At 43.5% G+C, this 27259-nt stretch overlaps 1 long non-coding RNA gene across 3 annotated transcripts in view; it reads right to left on the reverse strand.

The window, feature by feature from the left end:
- Nucleotides 1–1505: 1505 nt before the first annotated feature.
- Nucleotides 1506–27259, reverse strand: part of LOC134478990 (uncharacterized) — a 34608-nt gene continuing 8854 nt past the window's right edge. For 2 of the 3 annotated variants that reach the window (XR_010051824.1, XR_010051823.1), the window contains exon 2: nucleotides 1506–25899. This is a non-coding gene — a long non-coding RNA (uncharacterized LOC134478990). The remainder of the gene's footprint in view (nucleotides 25900–27259) is intronic. The other variant, XR_010051825.1, reaches the window with a different exon arrangement.

A 27259-nucleotide genomic window follows, 5' to 3' on the forward strand; every position in this document is an offset into this window, starting at 1 on the left:
CCACTTCTTTTTTTTTTGTTAATAGTTCTACTCCTAGAACTTCATGGAGAACTCAGCTTCATCTAGCATAACAGCTTGGTATTGTAGTCTTAACATGAGGATTCTAACCTGGACACTATCCAAGCCTATCCACCAAGGTCATGAGTAGCTTTTAGAACTTCTAAGCTTATACAGACTGTGATCCCTGAGGCACAGTCCCAAGAAGTGTTAAGAGTACTAACATATGCAATGTTACATCATTTGTAATGGAAATCAAGCCTATCCCACACCTATCTTGATAGAACCCAGTACAAACATGACTGAATTTCCCTCTAGGTCCCATCTCTCAGCCCCAACAGCTAGTATGCGGCTGGTGAGGGCTGAGAATTGACAGCTCTCAGGGTGGTCAGCAGCACCAGGTACGGTCCTTTCCAGCGAGGCTCGAGTGTCTGGGCTCAGTGTAGCTGCAATCTCCGACCTGGAACTGATGGGATGTCTCAGGGGTCTCCGGGGCATAGGCTGCTGTCAGCTGTGAGCAGATTTCTTTCTGTATCACCTGAAGGTCTTTCAGCCTGGCACACAAATCATTATTACTATGGCACTATGACATGTTGGTTCAGTAACATCATCTAATACAGTCAGGGGAGCTGAGGCCCCATATAAGATCTCAAAGGGGGTAAGGCTGAATCTGGAAGGGGTATTTCTTGCTCTGAAGAGAGCAAGAGGGAAGGAGTGTCACCCAGTCTGCGCCAGTCCCCATGGTTAATTTAATTTGGTCAGGGTCTCTCTTAAAATTTTATTTATTTACTCTACCTGTCCTGAACTTTGAGGTCTGTAAATACAATGTAATTTCCAATTGACCTCTAAATACTTGGCCACACCCTGGCTTACCTTGGCAACGAAAGTAGGGCCTTTGTCTGACCAGATTACCTTGGGCATTCCAAACCTGGGGAAGATTTCTTCCAGTATCTTCTTGATGATTGCAGAGGCCGTCTCTCGTTTGGTGAGGAAAGCATCTATCTATTCCTGAAAAAGTATCTACAAGCACTAGGAGATACTTGTGATTATATTTTTCTGGTTTTATCTCAGTGAAGTTCACTTCGACTTTTCACTAAACTCTCTAGGTCTCTTTGCCCTGTTTGCTTGCTAAGCATTCACTTATTGACATACCTTATACTTTTTACTGTCTCTCTGGCTAAAATCTTAAAGTCTGTTACATACACCTTAACTACTTGGACACACTTCTTATCTCCTAAATGAGTCCATTTCTGTATTTGGCAAAGTGAGTCTTTTCTTTGTTCTCTGGGGAGTATAGCTTTCCCCTCAAGTGTGCCATTGTCCTTTATCTTTTAAGCAATTTGGGCCTTTTCTAAGTGAGGCCATCCCTTAGTCCGATCCTAGTTCTCAGTGGCTGTCTCTTGCAGGCCTGCAACCAGGATAGGCTCCTGCTGAAAAGCTCTCAGGGAGAACTTTCCCTCGGGATGGAGACCCTCCAACTCCAAAGACCAGACCGAGACACCACAGGATGCAATCAGCAAGAGGATTTGGTTTATTGTCGGGATACACAGGCACAGGCACCTGCGGGCGCTTCAGTCACTCGGGGGACTGGCGCGCCCCACGGAACCAAGGATGGGCTTTTTATGGGATTTTGGGGAGCAGAAGCAAGCATACAGAAGCAGATGCATGGTTACAGGGATATAATTGGTGGATTCTAATGTGGCAAGGGTTTAGCCCGGGGGCGAGTTTCCTAGCTACCTTCCTGAAACATAAGGACTGACTTGGCCCCCCAAGGGTTCAGCCCGGGGGCAAGTTTCTTAGCTACCTTCTTGGAACATAACGACTGACTCGGCCCCCCACCAGGGTGTGGGACCTCTCCTGGGGCTTTTTTTTCATTGTCAGGTGCTCAACCGAAGTCGTCCTGTTGCCAGGCCTTCAACCAAACACATCCTGTTTGGCAGCCGCTGTGTACTCAGTGTTCTAACCTTTCCCTGAACCAGTCATCTTAAGTACAGCCTTGCAAAATGGCGTTACTGCTGTTAAGCTGGGGTCTTTCACTGCATAGCCATTTTTTGAGCCACTTGATCTGCTTCGTTATTGCCCCATCCCACTGAATCTCTTCCCTCCTGATATCCTGAGCAATGAATAGTACTCACAGTGGTTGGCTTCACCAGGGCATCCAAGAGATGGCAAAAGCATCTGAAGTGCTAATGTGCTGGGGGGGTAGAGGTTCAGCCATCCCAGATGACATTGTGTTGTCCACCATGGCAGCACCCACTTGTCTCTGACCTTCATTCATGAAGAGAACTGTTCCCGTCTGTGGACAAGGTCCTCGGCTTTCAGCAGGGGTCAATCAGCCAGTCGCAGAGGTCTTTCCTCCACCCATGGGCTTCTGCCAGTACTTGACACTCGTGCTGTGGTGGCTCCAGGTCCGGATTGGGCAGCAAGGTGACCAGATTGTTCCCAACCGGTGGAGAATCTAGTCCATGGCAGCTGACCAGTGGTCCCATCTTTTGGGACACTCTATTCAAAGGCAGAACATCAGCCACTCTATCACAGTTTAAGTCCTGGATTGGGTGATAATTGTTAGTGCCCGGCTGGCAGGAGTGATGTGTTCCAGGCAGATCAGGACTAAGTCACACATCTCCCAGCATCAGGTACTGGTGCACTGAGACAGGTCTTAAGCTCCACATACACAGTCTGTAGATATGCATACACATGGCCTCACCCAGCCATTTCAGCCCACGCAAGCCATTTTGGAGAGCAATTTTCTCATGAACAAGGGATAGGGGCAGTCAGGGATGACTATGAACTAGTGGGTGGGTTACCGGGCCCACGCCAAGGTCCACTGTTCTTCGGGCAGTCCATAAGTATTGTTCGTTGCCAGTAGCCCCTTGCACTCAAGGTCTTTGGATATTGGCCCACTGGGGGGCATAGGAGCACAGAGCATTGGGTCCCTGTATCCACACTTCCCTTCTATCTCTGTACATAGCCAGCACTCTAGGACCAAGAGGCTCTCCAGTGTCCCCTCTTGTTCTTTCTGGGGCAGTCCCTGACCCAGTGTCTTTTTTTTCTTTGCATTAGGCACACTGATCTTTAGCCAGGAATTCTCTTCTGTTGCCAGGTACTGTCTTCCTTGGTTCCCTAACTACTGTGGCCAGTATATGTTCCTCTCTTGTCTTTTATCTCTCTTTAGCTCTCTAGCTTCCTCTTCTTTTAGTCTCTTTTCTTCCCTAGCTTCCTGCTCTTTTTACCTTCTTTCTTTCTTTCTTTTTTTTCAGTCTCTCTGCATCTTCTTCTACAGCTATTAGGTGCTGTCCACTTTTCTGCACAGACCCTGAACCACGCATCAACTTATTTTCTCTGCAACTTACAATAACTCTCTCAGTGACTTAGCTTAACCCTTCAAGTTTCTTTAACTTTCTCTTCATATCTTTTCCTTATCTTAGCTAGATTGGTGGGGCACTTTCCAGCCCCTCAGAGACCCACCCTTGGAGCCTGGCGGCAGACCTGGCACTCCCTACCTTCAGGCGTCTGAAGAGAGCAGGCAGAAGTGAGGGCCTTCTATCCGTGTCTGGAACATTTTTTTCTGGTCTCCAGTAGGATTCCGTCTTTCATCAGTGGTAAAGAAGACCTGTAACAGTTACTAACAAGCATCTCAAATGGGATGGTGAGAAAACAAGAGAATCTTGTGAAGAGGGCAAACAGCATTTATCTCTCTTCAGTGTCAGCTCTGTGGCTTTGCCTCTCAAGAGAACCAGCCTTCAAATGACACTAGGCTTTTAGTAACAACTAATAACAAAAGGATGGAGAGATGGTTAGAACCTGGTTGCTAGATGCCAGGTGGCTGACAGAAGAATCGTAATCAGTTCACCTGGGGCTATCAGGACCTCAGTAGTAGCCCTTTACCAAACTGTCTCACTGGGTTTAAAGGGCCCAAGGAAAAGAAAACATTAATCCTGACCTTGGCCACCTCCAAGTAATTTAGTGCTGGAGACTGACTCCTCCCTTGGAATAAAGACAGCAGATAAGGCAGGCTTCCTTAAAGAACTTCTCTAAATGAGTGCTCTCCTACTGTGAGCAAATGTCAGAAATTCCTTTCCTGTTCTTGTTTTCCTTATAGCCCCACCTAGCTCTTAGCCTTTTTAGATTATTCTTCCTGTAGCATTTCTAACACAGCCTGTCCCCCTTTTTTTTTTAGCCTGTTAACAGCATTTCTGATCTTTTAGGCAGTTATGCACTAAGTGTCATACCGGCTGAAACTCTACCTTTAAGATTCTTTGCTCCCAAGCAATATTTACTCACTTCTCTAGCTTATTTCAGCTGGCTGCGAGCACAAGCACAGATAAAACACTGTTTTAAAAACTAACTTTGGCTATCAACCAACACACCGCCACTAGAGCGGGGTCCACAAAATTAAGTTCCTTACTCACTAAGCATTAAGGGGACCAAGTAAAACTCTTCAACGAACAAAGCAAACAGTTTCATGATTTCAAACACAGTCGTCAGTCCAAGATTTTAAACACGGTCGTCAGTCCAAATTCAAACACGAAACAAAAGCCAAAAAAAGACACTCGGCAATACCACAGAAAACAAACCAGACAAGCAAGACTAAAACAAAGCATCCTATAACCAATTTCACAGATGCCTGGTACCTTCAGTACCTGGCCCAAACTGCAGCTTAACCTTAGCTGCTTCTGGGATACCAAACACAGAAACAGAATACAGACAACAAACACTAACACATCTAAGCACACTTGTCCGTGCCTATACTTAAATAGGCAGCCGAACATGACCTCCAAAGTCACAGTCAGATCTTTTTGACTGTCCGTTGCCGGGTCCTCCTGACAAAATTCGGCTCGTGGAACGTCTCTCACGCGTCCCAGAGCCAGGACCCAACAAAGACTGGCTCGTGGAACGTCTCTCACGAGTCCCAGAGCCTGCGCGATTGGGGCGTCCCCTGGTGCGCTTTCTAAAAAGGAAAAAAAGAAAGAAAAAGACTATTCGGAGTAGGAATCCTTCATCTACTCACAGGCGCCATTTCGGGGTGGGGAACCTTCTTCCACCCGTGCACAGGGCAGGAATCCTCCTTCTGCCCAGACAGTACACTCTCAAGCTAGCTTTCTACGGGGTGGGGAACCTTCTTCCACCCGTGCACAGGGCAGGAATCCTTCTTCTGCCCAGACAGTGCACCAAGACACTAAACCGGTACCGAAAAACACAGACTACAGGACTTAATTCATACACACTCACACACAGCGGCCGCTTTCCGGCACTCACACTTACGTACCTCCAAGTGGCATTTGGGGTTCCGGGGGGTCACACTCCGATCCCGGACGAGCCCCCAAATGAAAGAGCGTACCCCCAAAACGGGGAGCCACGTCTCTCGCTCCTATCGCAGGGTGGGGTGCCCCCAGGAATCACGAGGAGCCATTCTTGATGTAACAGCAAGAGGTAGCTTTATTAACGAGATCCTGGGTCTTAGCGGGATCCTGGGTCGACACGTATCTCACACAGGAGACAGAGGAATCGACCCTGAGCTTCCAAACTCGGGGGTTTATATAGGGGAGGTTAGGGGCATTCGCGAGGGTGCACATGATTGGTCAATTCAAATGGTGCACAGTTACTTTTGGCGCAAAATTACATCAGCAAGGAGTACGTGTTATCTAGCAGCTCGGCAGGCAGGTAGGGTAGCTCATCTCACTCAGGGGGGTGAAGGAAGGGGAGGGTGTCCTTGGGGAAGGAAGGATGGTCAGTGTCCTTGGGGCTGATAGCTGGTTTGGCAAGTCCTATCTCTGGCTCTCCCTCAGGCATGTCCGGCCCTGCACATCCGGACTCTGACAATGAGCAACCTTTATGAAACTCTAGTTCTACAATATCTTTTTGTTTGATTCTCCTGAATAAATTTTTCAGGCAGTCTACCTCTATCAAATCTGATCAGTATGACTCTGTGAGGTTTCCAGAGCCTAATCACACTTTTAAAAGAACACAAAGACAAAATGTTTCTCCCAAAATACTGTGTTCCTTAGTCTGAAACCAGAAAAGCTTGTATCCTGCACTGTCTCCCAGAGTAATAATATAACCATGAAACTCAAAGTCACACCCATCATGAAGACTAACCAATTTTTTAAAGAGGAAGTAAGCTAAACAATGAGCCTGATAGGCTTTTGTACTCTGGGATATCAGGAAATTAACCCAAAACTCCCATGGAGCCCACGTTAAGAGAATCTGAGCTTCCTGTGGTGGTAGATATCAAAAGTAACCACAAACCCTTGCTAGCCGGCATCAACAAGCCATATGGACTTTAGCGGGGTAATTCATAAAACAAACCAAATACCTTTTATCAATTCCAGTATCAATAAGCAACACATCATACGAGGACTTTAGCCCAAAATGTCTCAATCTGTCATGTAGTGCCATATTGGATTTGGGCCTGGCTGCTTTGTAACTGCATGGCCACAGTTAAGAAGTCATGGGATTGTTGGACAGAGGCCTCTCCCATGTATTTACGGCACAGGAAGAAAATACCAAGTAGTAAACACCCGGTGTCTCCACTGCATGACCTCTGCTGAGCCCAGCTGATGCATGTGGAACCGACACACCTGGACCACACCTGGGTGGTGGTCAATTTACTTCTGCCTTTTACTTCCTCAGCCTTTATCCTTGAGATTTAGGCTGGTCTTCTGGGATTTCTCCCTAATTAATTAAGGTCTCCTAGTCGGTCTTTCGTTACCTAAGTCACGAGCCAGGTAGACACGAGTCAGGGTTTCCCACTGTGCTTCCCAGATATTTTCTACCTGGAGACTTGGGTATATAAGTGGTGAATAAAGCTACAGGAGACTCTCACTCTCACTCTTCTTCCTAACTCTCACTCTTCTTCCTCACTCTCACTCTTCCTTCCGCTCTTCCACTCTTCCTCTGTCTCTCTGTCTCTGTCTCTCTCTCTGTCTCTGTCTGTCTGTCTGTCTGTCTGTCTGTCTGTCTCTCTCTCTCTCTCTCTCTTCCTCCCTCTCTCTCTTCCTCTCTTCCTCTCCTGGCTTGACACGATAACCTGTGTGTGTGTGTGTGTGTGTGTGTGTGTGTGTGTGTGTGTGTGTGTTTCTTTCATCCTGTAGGCTTTCGCCCGATTCTCGGTACTGTGTCGGTGCTGGCGCCAACACTGTCAAGCTCTCTACCCGGAGACACAGATTTTTATTTAACCTTAATAACTTCTATAATATATGCCTGCATTCACTCTCCCTGGTGTTATAGACATTAATCACAACTCTCTACTTGAAGGTAGTGACTAATTTTTCCCTATCTAAGATCTGAACCATAGATAAAAATCACCACATGATTCGGGTAATCTCTTTACTCTCCTTAAAACAAACAGCTTCTATCAATTCTAATACCAATAAACAACTTAAAACTCAGGAATTTAATCCAAAATATATCCATCTGTTAAGCTCTCTACCCGGAGCCACAGATTTTTCTTTAACCTTTATAGCTTCTAAAATATATGCCTGCATTCACTCTCCCTGGTGTTACAGACATTAATCACAACTCTCTACTTGGAGGTAGTGCCTAATTTTTCCCTAAGTTCTGAACATCTGGCAATGTGTTGTAGTGAATGCTACTTGTTATATCGTTTAAGTACAGAAATCAGATTGTTGAACAGTGTATATAGTATGTTCTCACTGTGGACAAAGACTGTGAATCTGTGTCTGTCTTTTTATGCCTCTGTGTACATGGATATGCATTTATACCAGTATATTTGTATATGAATAAACTTGGTTTTTTAACCTAGAAGAAAATAGGGGCTACCACTGAACACAGGAGTGCAGCATGGATGTCTGACATTTTTATCATGTACATGAGACTTATTCAAATATATATCACATTAAAATACTTTTCTATGTACAAATTAACACAGTTTAAAAATATAGCCGAGTCTATTCCACAGTGTTATTTGACAAAGTGACCTGAGATTTCTATACTCATTTATGAAAAACAAGTTTGAAGTATGGCATTAAACTTTGATATTCATGAAGACTTTCTTGTAGAACACAGATTTTGTTAACGTGACTCATAACTGTAACTACTTTATTTCTCTTGTTTGCTATTAAAAACTAAGGATGGATTCTTGTTGCAGATGAGTTTTTATTTCATATTCAGAATGCTAATTCACAAGTATCTTAGTCGAGGATTTCAACTGAATTGCGACAAATGCCTCCACACCCTGTTCTTACCCAGTAGCAGATACCTGTGCTCACTCAGCTTCTCACAGAGTCTGCTTAAGAATGTTTGGTGGGGAAGCATTCCTGAAGGTTCTGTACAGCATCATGATTCCGTTTTCAAGAGACCTGTCTGCCATTGCAAACTATTAGCTAGGTTCTATTGCTGATAAGACACCATGACTAAAAGCAAAGGGTTCATTTCATCTTGTAGCTTAGAGTTCACCATTCATGGAATACAGGGCAGGAACCTAGAGGTAACAGGTCATAGAGGAGTACTGCTTACTGGCTTGCTTCTCATAGCATGCTCCTCTTGCTTTCTAGAACATTAGGACTGTCAGCCCAGGGTGGCCTCTCCAACAGTGAGCTGGGCAGTGTTCTCAAGGCAACCGTCAAACAAGAAAGTGCACCACAGGCTTTCCCACGTACCCTTGTAGAAGGAGAATTTTCTCAGTTGACATCCCCCTCACACATCATAATCCCAACTCGGAACTGGTTTAAGATGATGTCTCTGAAGCAAGCTTACAAAATATACTCTTGGGCTGGAGATGGCTTGGTCATTAAAGGATAATCTCACAACCAGAGGAAGAAACACTCAGTTCCCAGCACCCACAGCAGTTTCTCCAGTCAAAACAAAGTGAAACAAAACAAAACAAAAACAGGCCCATCTCACCCCATCCCTGAAAAGAAAATATTCGATTGTCTGTAACCTTTTATATTCTCACAGCATATTCATTAAATCCCATCTCACAACACCATGGCCCAGTCATTAGAACTTGTCTAGTCCTGTTCCGTCCCCCTCAGTATTTCATCTACAAGGCAGTGTAGCACAATAGTAGGCCCCAAATATAGGTGATTAAATACTTCATTCTGGTTCTTCCCAACATCCTCATTTCAGAGAACAATGAGCATAAATATGGGCAAAGTCTGTGTGTTCACATGTGCATGCTTGTATTGGGGGATTATTGATTACCCTAGGAATATTGTGCTTTCATATCCAAATAATTGCTCTTCAGTGAAGAAAGTGCAATACGAGATCCATTGGCATTGGTAATTTCTCTCCAAGTGGAAGTCCGGCACTATACACAGAGTGGCAGAAAGCCTGCATCTTTTTTTTTTTTTTTAAGTACGTGAGTACATTGTAGCTGTCTTCAGACACCAGAAGACAGCATTAGATTCCATTACAGATTCCATTACAGGTGGTTGTGAGCCACCATGTGGTTGCTGGGAATTGAATTCGGGATCTCTGGAGGAGCAGTCAGTGCTCTTAACCGCTGAGCCATCTCTCCAACCCCAAGCCTGCATCTTTTTAGAAGGGTATCCTGAATGGTAGACATGAGTGCTTCAAGTCATTTTGTGTAGTAAAAATAAATTCTCTCTTAGGTGAATGAAAAAAATTAATAGAACTAGATATCAGGGCTGAGGGTGGTTCAGTAGACACTGAAGTGTAAGGATAAGGACCAGCAACTACATAGAAGGAAGGCCAGGCATGCACAGGTTGCACCAAATCCAGGTCAAGCATCGGAAAACTCCAGATTTCTCCCCAATATATCTAATTGTCAGAATTTAAGTGACTGCTTCAGTGAGCTAGAATGAGGCTCTGCTTGGCCACAAATGTGCACTCTACTTGTGTCTGTCATATAGCAGTTTTCTTCCAAACAAAACTTCTGTTCTTCAGTGTTCTAAAGCATGTGCTCAGAGAGTCCTAAAGAAGAGCTCTTTAAGACTTAGGATGTAGGGGCTGTAGAGATGGTTCCAGTGAGCACTGGATTCTCTCCCACAGGATCTGGCTTTGATTCCCTGCACTCACACAGCAGGTCCTGGGGCCTACTAAGTCTAGGGACCTGTTCACTCGGAGCATATTATGGCATATGTGTGATTGATAAGCTGGACTCCAAGGTGCTTCTCAATGGAAGGGAGACACTCTTATCAGCCTGTGTTGGCCCAAATGACCTTTATACTTTAGAAATAGGAGGGTAGGTCAATGAAGGAATGTGGTTGATGTGAGCCCACAAGTTTAAGATGTATTTGAAAAGAGAACCCAGAGTTTCTGAATTAGCCTTCATTTTATCTCCAAACACTTATGTCTGTAGTGGGAGTGTAAGAGGGCCCCAGATCCTGTAACTCACTCCATGATAGAAAGTACCATTCAGGCTGTAAGCAGTGTGTAGACAACACCGCCTGCCAGAACTCAGGGCCTAATCCATCTGTGTGTCTGTGTGTCTTTCTATGTGTCTCTGTCAGTTCTGTTTACCTGTAATGACCAGTAGTTTCCTCTGGTATGAGAAGCCCCTGGCTTAAGACCTATGCCCAATCCTGTTGGGGACCCAAATTCTTTTGGCTTTGCCAGGTCACCTAAACAAAGAAACACACACACATGTACACGCATGCACACGCACACGCACACAGGCACACACGCACACACACACACCCTCCACGTGACCCACTCAGGGAGCAGGAGCACTTGTTTCTTCTGTTGCTTAACTCTCATTCTCATTCAGGGTTGCTCCCTGTGTGGAGGTGGGGAGAGGCCAGGCCTCTCATCCAGGGTCCCTTTCCTCTAAGCAGCATAAACACAGGGAGGCAGCATCCAGGCAGACGTGGCAGAGTTGAGAGTTCCATATCTTGATCCAAAGGCAGCCAGGAAGAGACTGTCTAATGTGGGCAGCCAAGGGGGAGCTTGAGGATAGGAACTCAAAGCCCGACCCCACAGTGATGAACTTCTGCCAACAAGGCCACACCTATTCTGACAAGGCCACACAACCTAATGTCACTTCCCAGGAGCCGGGGATATTTAAGCCAATACAATCCACTGTAACTTTAATTTTTTTCAAATCCTATTTTTCAATGCTTTAACCTTCCTTGTAACCCACCACCCACCAGAGGCAGTAAAAAGGAAAGGATATAAGGGAAGTAGACCTGTTTAGAAAGTTCTTTGGAGCAACTCCAATCTGTGTTGCCAGAAATTGGCAGTTTAGTACATGTGTCAGCAGCAGCAGCTCAATCCACGGGCAAACACTTCACAGATACACCAGTAGTCCAGTTTGGTAGAATCCAGTTAGCAACAATGGTTACAACCTAGTGGAGAGAGCCAGGCTTCAGCCTAGAATCCAGTCAGCAGGGGCTAACAGGAACACCAGAAGTTCTTGGCTGTGTCTGTCAGGGAAGTGAAGATTGACAAAGCCTCGAGACCCACAAGCTTTGCACAGCTGTACCAGTACGCTAGGCTCTGTCTGTCCCTCTGTGGAGTCCTATTTATACCCTCCAAGCATCATGTGTCCACCATGTGTCGTGCCTCAGCATGTGCATCCAATCAGCCCGAGTCCGCCAAGAAACTGAGCACACCACTATTCTACCAGAAGCTTTTTGGTGCATTTCTCTCTATGGAGTCCTGACAACTGCACCTCAACTATGCCATGTAAGGTGGACAAACACATGCATGTTGTTAGAAAAGAATCCTTTGTAGTGTGTCCTTCCTTGTGCTTGCTTTAGCAGAATATCATCTGTCCTGTGTCTGCTTCAGTCAAACATTCCTTCACATGTTTGCCCTAGCAAAACACCATCCACCTGTGTTGCTGTAAAAATATAAAAAAAGCTTTCTTTTCCCCGTACTAGATCCGGCACCATAGTGCCCCAAGACAACTGGTAGATATCTTCATCTCAGTCAGCAAAGCTTCTCACCCGCTCTGCTCCATCCCATACCACACTGCCTATGACTACTCTCTGAGCCTGGCAACAATCTCTCTTCCCATCCAGTTCCCAAGGCAGGTTGCCACCAGGCCAGAAATGTACATCCCAAGTCCATGGCAGCTTAGGGTCACTGGCTGCCACATAACTGTCCTTGATTTAAATCTCCACATGTAAGAACACACAACACAATAACCTCTGATCCAATTGATAAGATATAATTGCCCACCTAAATATACAAATATACAAAAATATACAAAGCCCTGTCCACATCCATCCATTAAGAATATTCATAACCTGTAAATGTGCAGAGAGGAATCTTCACATCAGCCTCCATATTCTCTCCGCTGTTTCCTCTGCCTCACTCCAGTCTCCTCAACTCTCTAAAACTTTTCTCCCCTCATCCCTCCTTCTCATCCAATGGCAGGCCTCATTCTATCTTGTACCTGCCTTCGCCTGTATGACATCCTACACAACAGACTTTCCAAACAACCTTTAAGTTTCCACTTCAACCCATAACCTACCATTCTCTGAAAAGGAGTTTAAAACACAAAACCAAAAATCACCCCTGGACTAGATATGGGGAATGACACCAGACAGTACAGCCTGTAAAAACCAGATTCTCCCTTCGATCCAGCACTGACTGAGCAAACTTTAAGCAATTTTCACTAAGTTCAGATGCTAAAAAGATTCCCTTTGTTACCGACTCATATTTAACCAGAATCTCAGCACATCTTGGTGGCCACAGTGTCTTTATTGATACTCATAAGATCAACGCAGACAGTGTTTGTCTTCAGAGACTCCGTGGATGGTTTAGGACTCATAAGGGTGTCTGTGTGACAGAGTCTGGCCCTCAGGGTCATGGATTAATATTGCTTAAAAACCAACAGTAGAGGCTTTGAAGAAGTCATCCAGGGTTAAGAACTTGGGGTAGTGGGCAGAGTTTATTTGAGCAATTCATGGAAATTAAATAAAGCAAATATAAATAACTATCGGTTCAAAGGATAAATTCAAAAGTAAGTTAGAAAATGTTGCAAGACAATGGGATGATAACAGGACGTTACAGTTCACTGGGTGAAAAAGCAATGTCAAAGGTTATAACAGTAGATTCCCCCTGTGTAACTACCTCAAGTGGCAACCAAATTCTACACCTCCAGAAACTACCAAAAAAGGACAAACTCAACTCAAAATGATGTAATATAATTTACATTACAGAAGGAGGAAGTAAAGATTAGAGCCCCTCTCTTTCATTCTATAAGTGCTGTCCCTTTGCAGAACCCTGACTAATACAGATTTTAGTACCAGAAGAGGTTCTAGCACAACAGTAGGTCTGCAAGTGCTGACCTTGCCCTGTCCAGCTCAGCGCTCAGTCCTATCCCCAGCTCTTCTACAAGAGTCCCCGAGCTCGGCCTGATGTTTGACTGTGGGTGTCTGCATCTGTTTCCATTCAGTGCTGGATGAAACCTCTCAGGGGACAGCTATGCCAGGCTTCTGTCTCCAGGCATAGCAGAGTATCACTAAGACTGTCAGGGGTTGACTCTCAAATGGAATGGATCTCAAGGTGGGCAGTCATTGGTCGGGCATTCCCTCAAACTCTGCTCCATCTTTGTCCCTGAACATCATGGAGGCAGGACAAATTTTGGGTTTTAGGTTTAGTAGCTGGATTAATGTCTCCCTCCCTCCACTGGAAGTCCTGCCTGGCTGTAGGAGATGGCCACTTCTATCTCCATATTCCCTGCTAGTAGGTGTCTAAGGTAGGTCATCCCTATAGACTCCCCAGAGCCTCCCTTATCCTAGATCTCCAGCTATTTCCAGAATTGCCCCCCACCAGTTTCTGTTCTCACACCCAGACCTCTCCAGCACCCTCTCCCCACACCTGATCCCTGTCACATTCCCCTCCTCACCCCTCTCCCACCTATCTCCCTTTGATGACTATTTTGTTTGCTTCTGAGTGAGATTCATGAAACCTCCCTTGGGCCCTCCTAATTATCTTTGAGTCTGTGGATTGTAGTATGGTTATCCTGCACTTTATGGCTAATGTCTACTTATAAGTGACTAGATACCATGCATATCTTTCTGGATCTGAATCACCTCACTCAGGACGATATTTTCTAGTTCCATCCATTTGCCCGCAAATTTCAAGATGTCTTTGTTTTTAATAGCTGAATAGTATTTCATTGTGTAGATGTACCACATTTTCTTTTTTCCATTCATCAGTTGAGGAACATCTGAGCTATTCCCAATTCCTGGCTACTACAAATAAAGCTGCTATGAACACAGTTGAGCAAGCGTCTTTGTGGTAGAGTGGGGTATGTTTGGGACATATAGCTGAGACTTCAGGTTCATTTCCAATTTTCTGATAAACTGCCAAATTGATTTCCAAAGTGGTTGTCGAAGTTTGCACTCCCACCAGCAATGAGTGAATATTCCCTTTCCCCACATCTTCACCAGCATGTGCTGTCACCTCAGTTTTTTATTATAGCCATTCTGATTGGTATAAGAAGGAATCTCGGAGTCATTTTGTTTTGCATTTCCTGAGGACTGAGGACACTGAAAATTCCTTTAAGTGCTTCTCAGCCATTCAAGATTCCTCTGTTGAGAATTCTCTGTTTAGCTTTGTAGCCCAGAGTTATTGGTGTTCTTTGGGCATTCGTCTCATGTGCCAATGTGTTCAAGGAAGTTCCCCCAATTTCTCTTCTATTAGGTTCAGTGCGTCCGGTTTTATGTTGAGGTCATTGATCCACTTGGACTTGGTTTTGTGCAGGGTGATAGATATGGCTCTATTTGCAGTCTTCTCCATGCAGACATTCATTTAGTTAAGCCAGCACCATTTGATTGAAGATGCTTCTTTTTTCCATCGTATGATTTGGCTTCTTTATCAAAAATAAGGTTTCCATGGGTGTGTGTGTGTGTGTGTGTGTGTGTGTGTGTGTGTGTGTGCGTGTGTATGATTTCCAGACCTTTGATTTTATTCCATTCATCAACCTGTCTCTGTAACAACACAGTGTAGTTTTTATTACTATTGGCTCTGTAGTGCAGCTTGAAATCAGGATGGTGATTCCTCCAGAGATTCTTTTATTGTTCAGGATTGCTTTGGTTACCCTGGGTTTTTGCTTTTCTATTTGAGATTGAGAACTGCTCTGTAAAGGTCTGTAATGAATTGTGTTGGAATTATGATGGGAGTTGCCCTGAACTCATAGACTGCTTTGGGCTATCTGGCCATTTTTGCTGTGTCAATCCTACTGACCCATGAGCATGGGAGTTATTTCAATCTCCTGATAACTGCCTTGATTTCTTTATTCAGGGACTTGAAGTTCTTGTCATACAGATCTTTCACTTGCTTGGTTAGAATTATACCACCATAGTTTGCATTACTCATGGCTATTGTAAAGGTTGCTGCTTCCCTAATTTCTTTCTCGGCCTGTTTATTGTTTTATAAAGGAGGGCTACTGATTTATTCTGAGTTAATTTTGTATCCAGCTACTTTGCTGAAGTTGCTTATCAGCTGGTAGAATTTTGGGAGTCACATACGTTTACTATCTCATCATCTGTGAATAGTGATATCTTGACTTCTTCCTTTCCAATTTGTTCCCCTTTGATCTCCTTTAGTTGTCTTCTACTCTACCGAGAACTTCCTCCAAGCACTATGTTAAATTGATAGAGAGAAAATGGGCAGCCTTGTCTTATCCCTGATTTTAGGGGAACTGCTTTATATTTTTCTTTATTTTTTTGATGTTGGCTTTTGGCTTGCTGTATATTGTTTTTATTGTGTTTAGAAATGCACCTTATATCTCAGATCTCTCCAAGACATTTACTATGAAGGAGTGTTGGATCATGTCAAAGACTTTTTCTGCATCTAGTGAAATGGTCATGTGATATTTTTCTTTTAGTTTGTATGTACAGTGGATTTCATTGATAGATTTCTGTACATTGAACCATCCCTGTATCCCTGGGATGAAGCCTACATGATCATGGCGAATAATATTTTTGATGTGTTCCTGGATTCAGTTTGCAAGCATTTTATCGAGAATATTGGCATCAATGTTCATAGCGGAAATTGGTCTGAAGTTCTCTTTATTTATTGAGTCTTTGTGTGGTTTAGGTATCATTGAATTCTAGAAAGTGCTTAATTCATTTCTTTATTTCCAGTGGCTGGACAATGGAGCTGGGGGTCCGGGGGTGGGCAGTACGCAGCTCAGGGCAGTATTTTGTTAAGAATGTGTTTGTACAGATTTTCATGTTTTATTTCTTTGTCATGGAGTATCAGAATGATTAAGAGAATATCAGTGGTTGTCATATTTAAATTTTGAGATATCAAAGGAATGTCCCTTGAAGGAACATCATAAAATTTATAATGCACTTATGGTTGTATGAGGGATACTTACATCACGCTGTGTACAATTATGACTCTGTTAAACACATAACGCCTTTGAGGCTGTACATGGGGTAGTTACACAGGCATAGTTATGACCTGGGTGTTACTTCCACCTGAAAATTAAGCATGACAAAGAGATCTGACTGTGTGTCACATTGATCAGGGGTGGGCTTGTAATGGCTGTTCTTGGTTGTCAAGGACATCTGGAATTAACTAAACCTTAGCCAATGTATGAGTGAGAGAGTGGCTAAGTCAATTGAAGATGGAAAGACACACTTTTCATCTGGATTTTTTTGAGGACGGAAGATCCACCTTGAACCTGGGTCACCCCCTCTGCTGACAGCTTACATAGAAGATGTGGAAGAAGGAAGATCCCTCCCTAGAGCCTCCTCTTACCCTGGCTAGCAGGTCCACTCCTTCATGAGTGTTAGGGCCTACTTTGGAATTCTGACATACACTGAAAAACAGCTACGACATCCAACCTTGTTGACTAAACAACTCCTGAATTCTTGAAATTTATGTTAATAGATTACGTGAACTAGAGTCTGTAGACCATTCTAATAAACTAATCACACACACATACACACACACACACACACACACACACACAGACACACACTGTAACTTTTATTCCTCTAGGGAACCCCACTTAATACAATACCACGAAGACACTTACATTTGATTTGTATTGGGTAAGAAGTAATGAAAGCATTCACAAAAAGACTGGAACAGAAAAAAAGTGCTAAGACAAACTCACAAAAAAGGACCAAGAATAGTTTCTTATGGAGAAAAACCTAAGACTATCTAAAGTAACTCCGGTAAAAGAATCTAACTTCAGAATTAGGGGTATAGGCCGCTGGTGGTGAATGGTGACTTTGTAACCATGACACCCTCATTCAATCCTCAGCACCCAAAAAACAAAAGAACAGAATGTAACTTTGAGGTTAGAAGACTAGTAACCAAGGCTTTTAGTTGAAACATTAGCCTGAAACATTTGTAATGAAAGATGAGATTAATATTTTAATGTAGATTAAAAATGGATCCTTTGGAGCTGGAGTCACAGATGGTTGTGAACCACCATGTGGGTGCCATGAACCAAACCTAAGTCCTCTGGAAGAACAGCCCTATGCTTTTAACCGGTGACAAAGCTCTCCAGTCCTGACTTGTCTAGTTAGAACTTTTTTTAGTTTTATTTTATGTGTATAAGTGTTTTGGCTGCATGTATATCTGTTCACCACATATACCACTCGTGCCTGAAGAGGTCAGAATAAGGTTTCATATCTTTTGAAACTGAAGGTATAGATGGTTGCGAGCTATCCTGTGTATGCCGGAAACTGAACTCAGGTCCTCTGTGAGGACACTGAGCGGTCTTACCCACTGAGCTATCTCTCCAGCCTCGACTTTTCTACTCTTAAAAAGGACGATTAAGAGTACAAGTTTTGTGCTCCAACTCTCCAGCTACTGGTTGTAAATTATTAGCAGAAACCTAACAGAGACCTAACATGCACAAAGGAAGCCTCAGCAATGTGGCTGTAGGTACAGCGTAACACTGAGGTTGGCCAGTAGGGAGCAACCCTACACACATTGCTGCACTTGCTCTGTGAGCCCCCAGCATCAATTTCTTCCTGTGGTTAAGATTCTTACACTTTAGTCTGTAGATGAGCTTAACAGAACTACACATGCGTAATTACAGAGGCCGTGGTTTGGTTATCGGGTCCGTCCTATTATCTCCAGAGTTTCAGTCCTTATTTGGTTTGTCAGTAGTATTTGACTGGCTCCTCCATATTTTTATATATCTCATTAATACCCTATTGCATAGTGGATGGATGAAACTGTATGCTACTAAGCTGAGTGCCACAACCAATTAACACGGAATGTCACAGAGATTGGTACTTCTCTGCACTCTAACACTTATAGTTATTTTATTATTTATAAATAAATTTCTGACACTAGATTTATACTGTATTTAAGACTGGACTTTCTTTTCTTTTCTTTTTTTTAATTTCTATCACATGTAGGTCCGTTTTTTGTAGTCATTTGATAACTATTTACAGTTCCTTTGCATCTAAATAAAACCAAAGCGATCACCTCTTCAGAAAACCAGTTCTCAGGCTTACAATGAAATTACTTCTGAATTGCTATGTATCAAATAAATTAAGAGGGATAAAGCCAATCATTGCCATATCATCTTCATAGACACATATAATAAGCCTATTTTTGACATTTCTTGTTATATTTCCATTTATATTAATTTTAATGAGTGTGTGTGTGTGTGCGCGCGCGCGCGCGCGTGCATGCGCGCAGGCACGCAAGTGCATGCCGAGGCCTGACAAGGGCACTTGGCCTACAGGTGGTTGTGAGTTGTTCGATGGGGCTGCTGGGAACTTCTGTCCATCCTGCCCTCTGGAAGCATGTCTCGAGACAGTATCAACTACCGAGGTGACTCCCAGCCCTAAGCACTTCTTCAGGTATCCAGTCTTAAGTTTTTCACATCCGTGGCCAAAATATTTTTACATTCTGAATTTTAAAACCACTAATCATGCTTCAGTTAAAAAAGAACTAACGTCCACGGAAGCATCCACTGTTCAGGTGAACTGTATGAACCGCCAGCACAATTCAGTTTCTGACCTGTAAATGGTGGTTATATATGGTTCGGTTCAGTTAATGTCAGTGGGAGAAGTCCTGAGATAACTTATAAAACTATTTGCAACAGAAAACACAGAAAATTATGAGTAATGAAGAAAGAAGAAGAAAAGGAAGACAGAAGCAAGAGGCGCCTACATCACGAAGGTTGAAACCAGCATCACACCGACTCTCATGCATCCAGCATCTGTGTGGATCAGTCAACGGCACATAGATGCCTTCACGTCCACCTGTACACAGGGATACGGGCGTCAGGTTTCAAAACACTAGGCAGAGGAGTTATCTTTATTGTTTCTCATGTAGAGTTGGTTTTTGTTTGTTTTGGTGTTTTGTTTTTTCTTTCCTTCATGAGTAACCTCTAGTGCACTTGTTATATGGCTTCTGATGTTTCAAAATAAGGATGCCCATGAACCTCAACTAAGCACACCTTCGCTTTTGGAGGCAATGGCACAAGCATCATTCCTAGCACTTGTTGCTATTCTGTCTAAGCTCCACCACACAGCTACTTGGCAGCAGCCAGGTATGTTCTGCCCCACAGTTGCCTAGCAACAGCCATATATAGTACCTGACACTATAAAAGGAGCTGCTTCCCACCCCAAAAGCTTGACCTCAGAATGCAAACTGCTAACTTAGTAAGGTGAACTGCTTCAGCTGTTTACCTCAGAGAACATTGGACTTTAAATGACTGGACATAATCTCATCATTAAAGAAAAACAAAGGTATTGTTCAAAGTCATATTTGCTGATGGAGGTCCAAGTAGAAATGATGTCAAGAGTCTGCTTACAAAGACACACAGTTATAAATGGGAACATATTTTGTATCCATATAAATTGTATTTACCCTGGAACTAGAAACATAAAATAGTGTTTGATGTGGGGAATTAAAGAATTCAAGAAGGAGGCAAGTCCGCGATAGGTTTATTTCCACTTCGCATCAACTCTCTAGTATGTACTATTTATTTTCATCTTTCCATAGTGTTAGCTAAGACTCAGAAAGATCTAGTGCAATGCCCACCTCATCCAGCAAGGAAGATGCAACACTGTTGGATTATTCTCAACACCCTTTATTGCAGGAACACCTCATTCTTGGTACGGGAACCCCAAGCAACAAAGGCACCAGCCTTATATACAAAACAGGCTATGGCTATATACTTGTCCTCTAGGGATTGGTGGATCATGAAATACCTCATTAGCATGAATATCACTCCAGCCTGATAGCTTGCTGGAGAAATGCCAGGACATGTGCTTTGTGGGTGTTAACCACAAATTACCACCAGATGTCAGCGCCATCTTTTATCTATATGTGCCGCCCCTACAACTCCTCCTTTTTTGTATTATAAAAAAAAAGAAGCCATTAGATGGAGGTAGTGGTCTGAGAGAGTTCAGACATGTCTCACAGAGTGCCCAACTCGGCTATGGCAGGCCACTCTTGTACCCCAATGGCAATAAATGAACTTATGCTGTAACACACCGTTCTTGGCTATATGTGCCTTTTTATTGGGGAGAAATTGGGCAGAGGACCATTTGACCAGCCCGTATGTTCAAACGGGGTGTAGCCACCTCTGTCTATGACTGGTCTAGATCAGGGTGTCACGTCAATATTGTCATTGCTCCTGTCTTAGGTCGTTCCTCTCGGCAGCTTGGCTATTCCTGTCACTGTGTTACCCTATTGCCACCGGGACCCTGTCTTAGGTTGGTCTGAGCCCAAGGAAAGTTGCCCGTCTCTGGATACAATGAGTTCACATGACAGTGACAAAATAGGATCTAGGGAGAACTCTTAATTTTTCAAAGAGGCCAGGCATGTGTTGGGAGAAGCACGACTTGCAATGGCGACCATAGCCTTGTAAACAATCGCTTTGTGTCTGGCATGCTCTTGTTTTAAATGGCAGAAGAGCTATAGACATACTCCACATCCCAAAAGATCAATGGCCCCCCAGGCAAACATGCCAGCCCATTCTTTAAAAAAGGAGGAAGCATCGGTAATCCATGAGGTCAAATCTCCAAACGTGATAGGATTCAATCTAGTGTTGTTAACGACAGCAATCTGCATCAGCAATTGTCTCGATAGTTGCTCCACTTTCATGGACCAGTTTCCTTTCAGATAATTCGAGATTTCTTTGCTCTCTTGAGAATACTGAGAAAAATTAACTTGCAAAGAAGTAATGCATAAACCTCTAAGGGAGGAAATGCAGGACAGCTGTGTCATATGATATATTGCTTCAATTTGTTCTTGAATTAAATCCATTCATTGATTAGCTAATAGAAAGGCAGATGTCAAGTGGGCATTAAATTGTTCTTGTATCTCTAATGCCTCTGCTGTTCTTTCCACAATTTGAATGATAGTCTCAGCCGTCTGTACTTGATTAGTCATAGCAATCGCGGCTGGTGTTGCTGCAGCGGCTGATAGTACAATGTCTGAAGTTATAGCTGCCATAATACCAAAATCCCCTTTGCTTCTTAGTAAATGAAGTGTGGGAAAACTATCTGGGTTGGCCTCTACTGGGATTGGCACAAAGGAGGGAATCTTGACCATCACTGCAGTATCATTGGTGCCATCCCAGTATTCAGTTAAATAGCAGACTACATCAGAGTTGTTACATTTTATAGCATCATCACTTACATTAGTGCTTATCAGAAAGAAGAAATGTGGTCTAACACATACTGAAGCTCCAACGGCAGTATCATTTGATAAAGGCCATTAATCTTTACATTTACTAAACTGGTTTTGTTATTTGTTCTAGTGACTGAAATATTATACAATGTAAAGTCTTCACCTAATAATTGGGCAAAAGGAATTAGAGATGTGTATGCTCCCTGCTCATTTGATAATACCCATTGATACCAAGGCCAAAATAAGGCTTGCCAGACTTATTTTCCCCCCGATCATACTGTACATTGCCAAGAGGAGGGGAAAATTCAAGTCGCCATAGGAATTGTTTTGCTCTATGGAATGGATTCTGACATGGGGAAAAATTAGGTGGAAACGTTTGATATGGGAGCAAGTAGGTAGGACTCTACGACAGGTAGACTTATCCAGTGTGTGATTTCCTTGCCCCAGGCGTGATGGAAAACTACAATTATGCATCATAATCAAAGTTGTAATGTTCAACTCAGCAGAATTATTGATTGATGTGTCTCCACGGCCTGAAGAGGCTCCTTGGGTAACTTGATTCAAATCAGCCAGGATGGTCCCAGTGCCCATAGCACTATTGCTCATAGGATCCAACCAATTAGCCAATTTTGTCCTTCGCAGCCATATACAAGGCTGGGAGGAATTTTTAAGAGTGAAACATAATGTATGCAACAAAGAAAGATTAGTGGCAGTATACCGTTGGGACAATTCTCCATTAGGCACTATACAAGGAACATCACGCAAACAGGAGGTGGAGAAGAAGGTTGGCAAAACAGTAGAATTGCTATGAACTGGCATAAGTACTGGCCAGGATCTGGCAATAGCCCACAGAGTGAGTGAATCAACCTGGATTACCATTCCCAGCAATAATAGAGTGCATAGTTCCATTGTCAGGAGTAGCAGGAGGCAGTTTGCAAGTCAAACGCTCAGGCACACAAATTGGATTGTCTTGATTCTGTGGAAAAACACAAACAGCTCCCCTAGATCTCGAAATCACGGGATCTGGGCCACGCCATTCATCAGTTAAGGCATCCTTCCACTTTACTTCTGCATTACTCATAAGTGTAGTACAGCCATGTCCGTCCAAGATTAAAAAGTTCAAAGTAAAAAGCGCTAATGACAACTGTTCTCTTGGTGTTTTGCCATAGGCAATTCCCCCTTTTTGTTTTTGTATAAGCTCTTTTAAGGTAGGCTGTGCTCTTTCCACAATTCCTTGACCCTGGGGATTGTAGGGTAATCCAGTAGTATGCGTGACCTGCATTGTCTGGCAAAATGCCTGAAAGGACTTTGCAGTGTAGGCAGGCTCATTGTCTGTCTTGAGACTATCAGGCTTTCCCCAGGCTGCCTACGCCTCTAAGCAACGACTAATGGCATTACGAGCTTTTTCACCAGTCATCAGAGTGGCATGTATAATACCGCGGAACAGGTATCAACAGAAACATGAGCATATTTTAAATTTCCAAATTGAGATATGTGTGTGACATCCATCTGCCAAATTTTTAGCAGAATCAGACCACGAGGGTTAATTCCCACCTGAGGAGGGTGTGAAATTGAACAAAATTCTGGCAACGAAATATCACAGCATGAGCTGCAGCTCTAGAGATTTTAAATTTTTGTTGAAGAGTGAAGGCAGGAACATGAAACTTTTGATGAAAATCTCTAGCGAGATCAACCGGAGCTGCATGAAAAATAAACTCTCTACAAGTACTGGCATCCACCAGGGCGTTATTGCTGGCAATGGGACCAGGCAAATTAGTATGAGCTCGAATATGTTGTCTGAAAAATGTATTTTATTGGCACAAATCAATTTTTGTAATTCTGAAAGAATTTGACATACAGTACTAGTCGACCTAATTGGCCCTGCAATTTCAAGTGAGCGCACAGCATTAACTACATAAGCAGAATCAGAAATTAAATTAAAGGAATCATGAAATCTTTTAAGAACTTCCAATACAATATTACATTCTATAATTTGGCAGGTGCCTGGACTGTATTGAATTAATACTCCTTCTTGAGAATCAACCATATAGGCATCTACACCTGTTTTGGAGCCATCTGTATAAATATCTAATGCTCCAGACAAAGGCTCTGAGGCAGTGATCTTAGGAAAAATCACTGGATGTTCAGAAAAAAATTGTAACAAAGGATCCTTAGGATAATGATTGTCAAACTCTCCATCAAAACTACAGCATAATATGGCCCAATCATCTATCAGGGCACACAATGTTTCCATCTGAGCTGTAGTATAAGGTATAATAATTTTCTTGGGTACAATACCAAAATTCTGAATGCAAGATTTTGCACCTAACATAGCAAGCTGTGCAACAGCAGAAGGGTAATATTCAAGGGTCTTATTAAGAGAAATATGGGGATAAATCCAAAGAAGCGGTCCTTGTTACCATAGCACTCCTGTAGGCTGATGAAAAATTCTCAGTATACACTAAAGGAGATCTTCCTTTTCCTTGCACCTTCTTAGCATTGCCTTTTCCAGTCTTTCTTCTACTTTCCTTAAGGATAATCGTGCTCCCTTGGTTAAAGCACGGGGTGAAGTAAGCTGAGAATCCCCTTTCAGGATCTCATAGAGTGGTTGTAACTCTACATTGGGCATTTTAATATAGGGTCGAATCCAATTTATGCTTCCTAGTAATTTCTGAAAGTCATTTAATGTTTTTAAATGATCTTTTCATCAAGTGGCTGACAAAAGAATTGTAACCAGTTCACCTGGGACTTTCAGGACATCAGTAGCAGCCCTTTATCAAACTGTCTCAGTGGGCTAAAGGCCCATGGAAAAGAAAACATTAATCTTGACCTTGGCCACAGCCTCCAGTTGGAGTAAGTTGAAGAGCCGGTGCCAAGACTTTCTCCTCTCATCATCATAGAGTAAAGCCTGTTCTGTCTGGGAAAACAAAGTTACTCACAGTCTTCTGCGGACTCTTTCTGAAACTATTTCAGGGACTCCCCTGTCCCCAAACCTGGGGCATTTTGACCATAGGGGCAGGAACTGGCTGCTGAGGGGATAGGACCAAAGGCACTCTCCATGTTAATGATGACCAATGGGAAAAGTAACTTAATGTTGGAGATCAACTCCTCTCTTGGAATAAGGCCAGCAGATAAGGCAGGCTCCCTTAAAGAACTTCTCTTCATGAACGCTCTCCTTCTGTGAGCAAGCGTTGAAGGTCAGGCCACTAAAGGCAGGAACTGGAATTTTTTTTCTCTTACCCTGTTACTTGAGGTATGGATAAATTCTTTTCTTGTTCTTGTTTTCCTTAGAGTCCTCCCCCGCCTCGTTCTCAGCCTTTTCAGATCATTCCTCCTTAGCATTTCTAACACAGCCCGTCCCTTTTTTATAGCCTGCTGACAGCATTTCTGATCTCAGCTGCCCACCGTGAGATTCCCAGAGACAGAGAACCAAGGTGCAATGGCATCGCATTCACTAAGAAATCTCTCTAGAGTGCTTCTTTTCATCCTAACCTTTTTCTTTCAAACAGCTCTTGAATAGTCAGAAAAATTGAGTGAGACTGAGAAGTCCCCATGCTCACTACAGAAGCTCCACAGCTAGTTTCGCTCCCCCCTACTGTGTGGGTTTCGAGCAGAAGCACAGGTAAAACACTATGTTTCAAAAAATAATGTTGGCTATCAACCAACACACCGCCACTACAGCGGGGTCCATAAAATTAAATTTCCTTTCAATTTTAAGTTTACGCTGACCAAGAAGCTCCTGAAGAGCAAACGGGAGCGGGGTGCAGTGTGAGTTTCCCATGCTTTACGAGCTTATTTACGATCCATTTATGAGCAGGGCGGGCTGACGTGTTTATTTACACACGATTGTAGCTCATCATTAGTGGGCTCTTCCCAGCAAATGCACTCATGCCCGGGAAGGTGGCAATTCAAACAGTAACAACACCACCACACAAAAAGGGTAAAAGGCAAAAGTGCTAGTCCAACCCACAGAGCATCAATTGGGGAAAACAACATTGCTGTGCTCCACAAACCTTTTTGCCTCTAAACCAAGGCTTCCATCGCCTCTGCTTAGTCCAGAGAACTTTACTGTCCCTAATAGGGAACTTTATAGTCCCTTGTCCAGGAGCTTTATATTCCCTCACCCAGGAGCTTTATTGTCCCTTATCCAGGAGCTTTATTGTCACTTATCCAGGAGCTTTATTATCCCATCTGGAAACTTACCGACGTCGCCGTCCTGAGGTTGAAGAGTTGTGAATCCACGAGGATGTCCTCGGGTCCCAGTAAAGGCCACCAGTTGCAACGCCCACCTCGTCCAGCATGGAAGACGCAACACCGTTGGATTCTTCTCAACACCCTTTATTGCAGGAACACCTCATTCATGATACAGGGACCCCGAGCAACAAAGGCACCAGCCTTAAATACAAAAACAGGCTATGGCTATATACTTGCCCTCTAGGGATTGGTGGATCATAAAATACCTCATTAGCATGAATATCACTCCAGCCTGATAGCTTGCCAGAGAAATGCCAGGACATGTGCTTTGTGGGTGTTAACCACAAACGACCAGCAGATGTCACCGCCATGTTTTATCTATATGTGGCGCTCCCTACAATTAAGTAACTATACAAGGCCATACAGCCAGTCAGCGAGAGAACTTAGATTTAAACCCAAGCCTGTCCATCTGACTCAGGAGCATTTGTTCTTATTAATGCCACTACACAGGTCTGGATGTTTTTACCGGAAGGGAGGATGGTTAAATAGTTGAAAGAGGAAGAAACAGCATTGTAGAGCTCCAGACACATCGGACTGAAACTGCACGTGGGTTTCTTTAAAATATGGAGGAGGGGGTGTAGCTTGAGATTGAATGAGACATGACTACTGGCCCCTCTTGGTCTACAAGTATTTGGTAAATGCTTGACTAGGGGATTATTATTTTTCTTTTCTCCTCTTCTTCTTTCTCCTGCTCCTCTCCCCTCCTCTTCCTTTTTTTGGTTGATTACGGTGTGTGTGACACATGTGCACATATGTGCACATGCCTGTGCCTTTGCTTGTATACTCAGGAGTCAGAACAGGGTGCCAGTTGTCTCCCTCTGTCTCCTTTTACTTTATCCCCTTCAGACAGGGTCTCCCTCAGAATCTGGGACTTAGTATATTTCAGGTAGGCTGGCTGGCCAGTAAGTCCCAGCAATCCTCCAGTCTCCACCATCTACCTAGTGTTGGGGTTAAAGGCAGCCATGACCAGCTTTTTTAATGTGAGTTCTGAGCATCTGCTCTGGCCTTGCTTGGAGCCCGCACAGCCCTCACAGCAAGTACTTCTCAACTGATCTGTCTTCCCAGCAACTCACATAGAGGCTTGCCTTGAGCTTCCTGAGTTTCTGAATGGTCTTGTATCTGTGGCAGTCCCCCAGCTCCAGCCTCCTGAATGCTAAGATTACAGGTTGTAGCACCACGTCTGGCTATAGATTACTGCTTTTCTAGTAATGAACGAGAAGATGCTTCCCCAACAGAAGGCAACAGCCAGTCCCTTCCACTTAACACTCCTCAGTACATGTGGGCTGTTCATGTGACTGAAGCACTGAGGCTGTTAAGAAATGACGAGACAAAGCACGTGGGTAAGGAGTTTAAGGAGTGTACGTGTAACCAGCTAATGGCCCATGTGTAACTAGCTAGCATTTCTGAAACTGACTAATAGGAAAATGATTTAATGACTTTTACCTGAGTCTTACCCTCAGCTAATTGAATATATAACCCATTCAGAAAGCCTGCGGAAACA

This window comes from Rattus norvegicus, chromosome 5 (assembly GCF_036323735.1).
Source record: "Rattus norvegicus strain BN/NHsdMcwi chromosome 5, GRCr8, whole genome shotgun sequence".
NCBI lineage: Eukaryota > Metazoa > Chordata > Mammalia > Rodentia > Muridae > Rattus > Rattus norvegicus.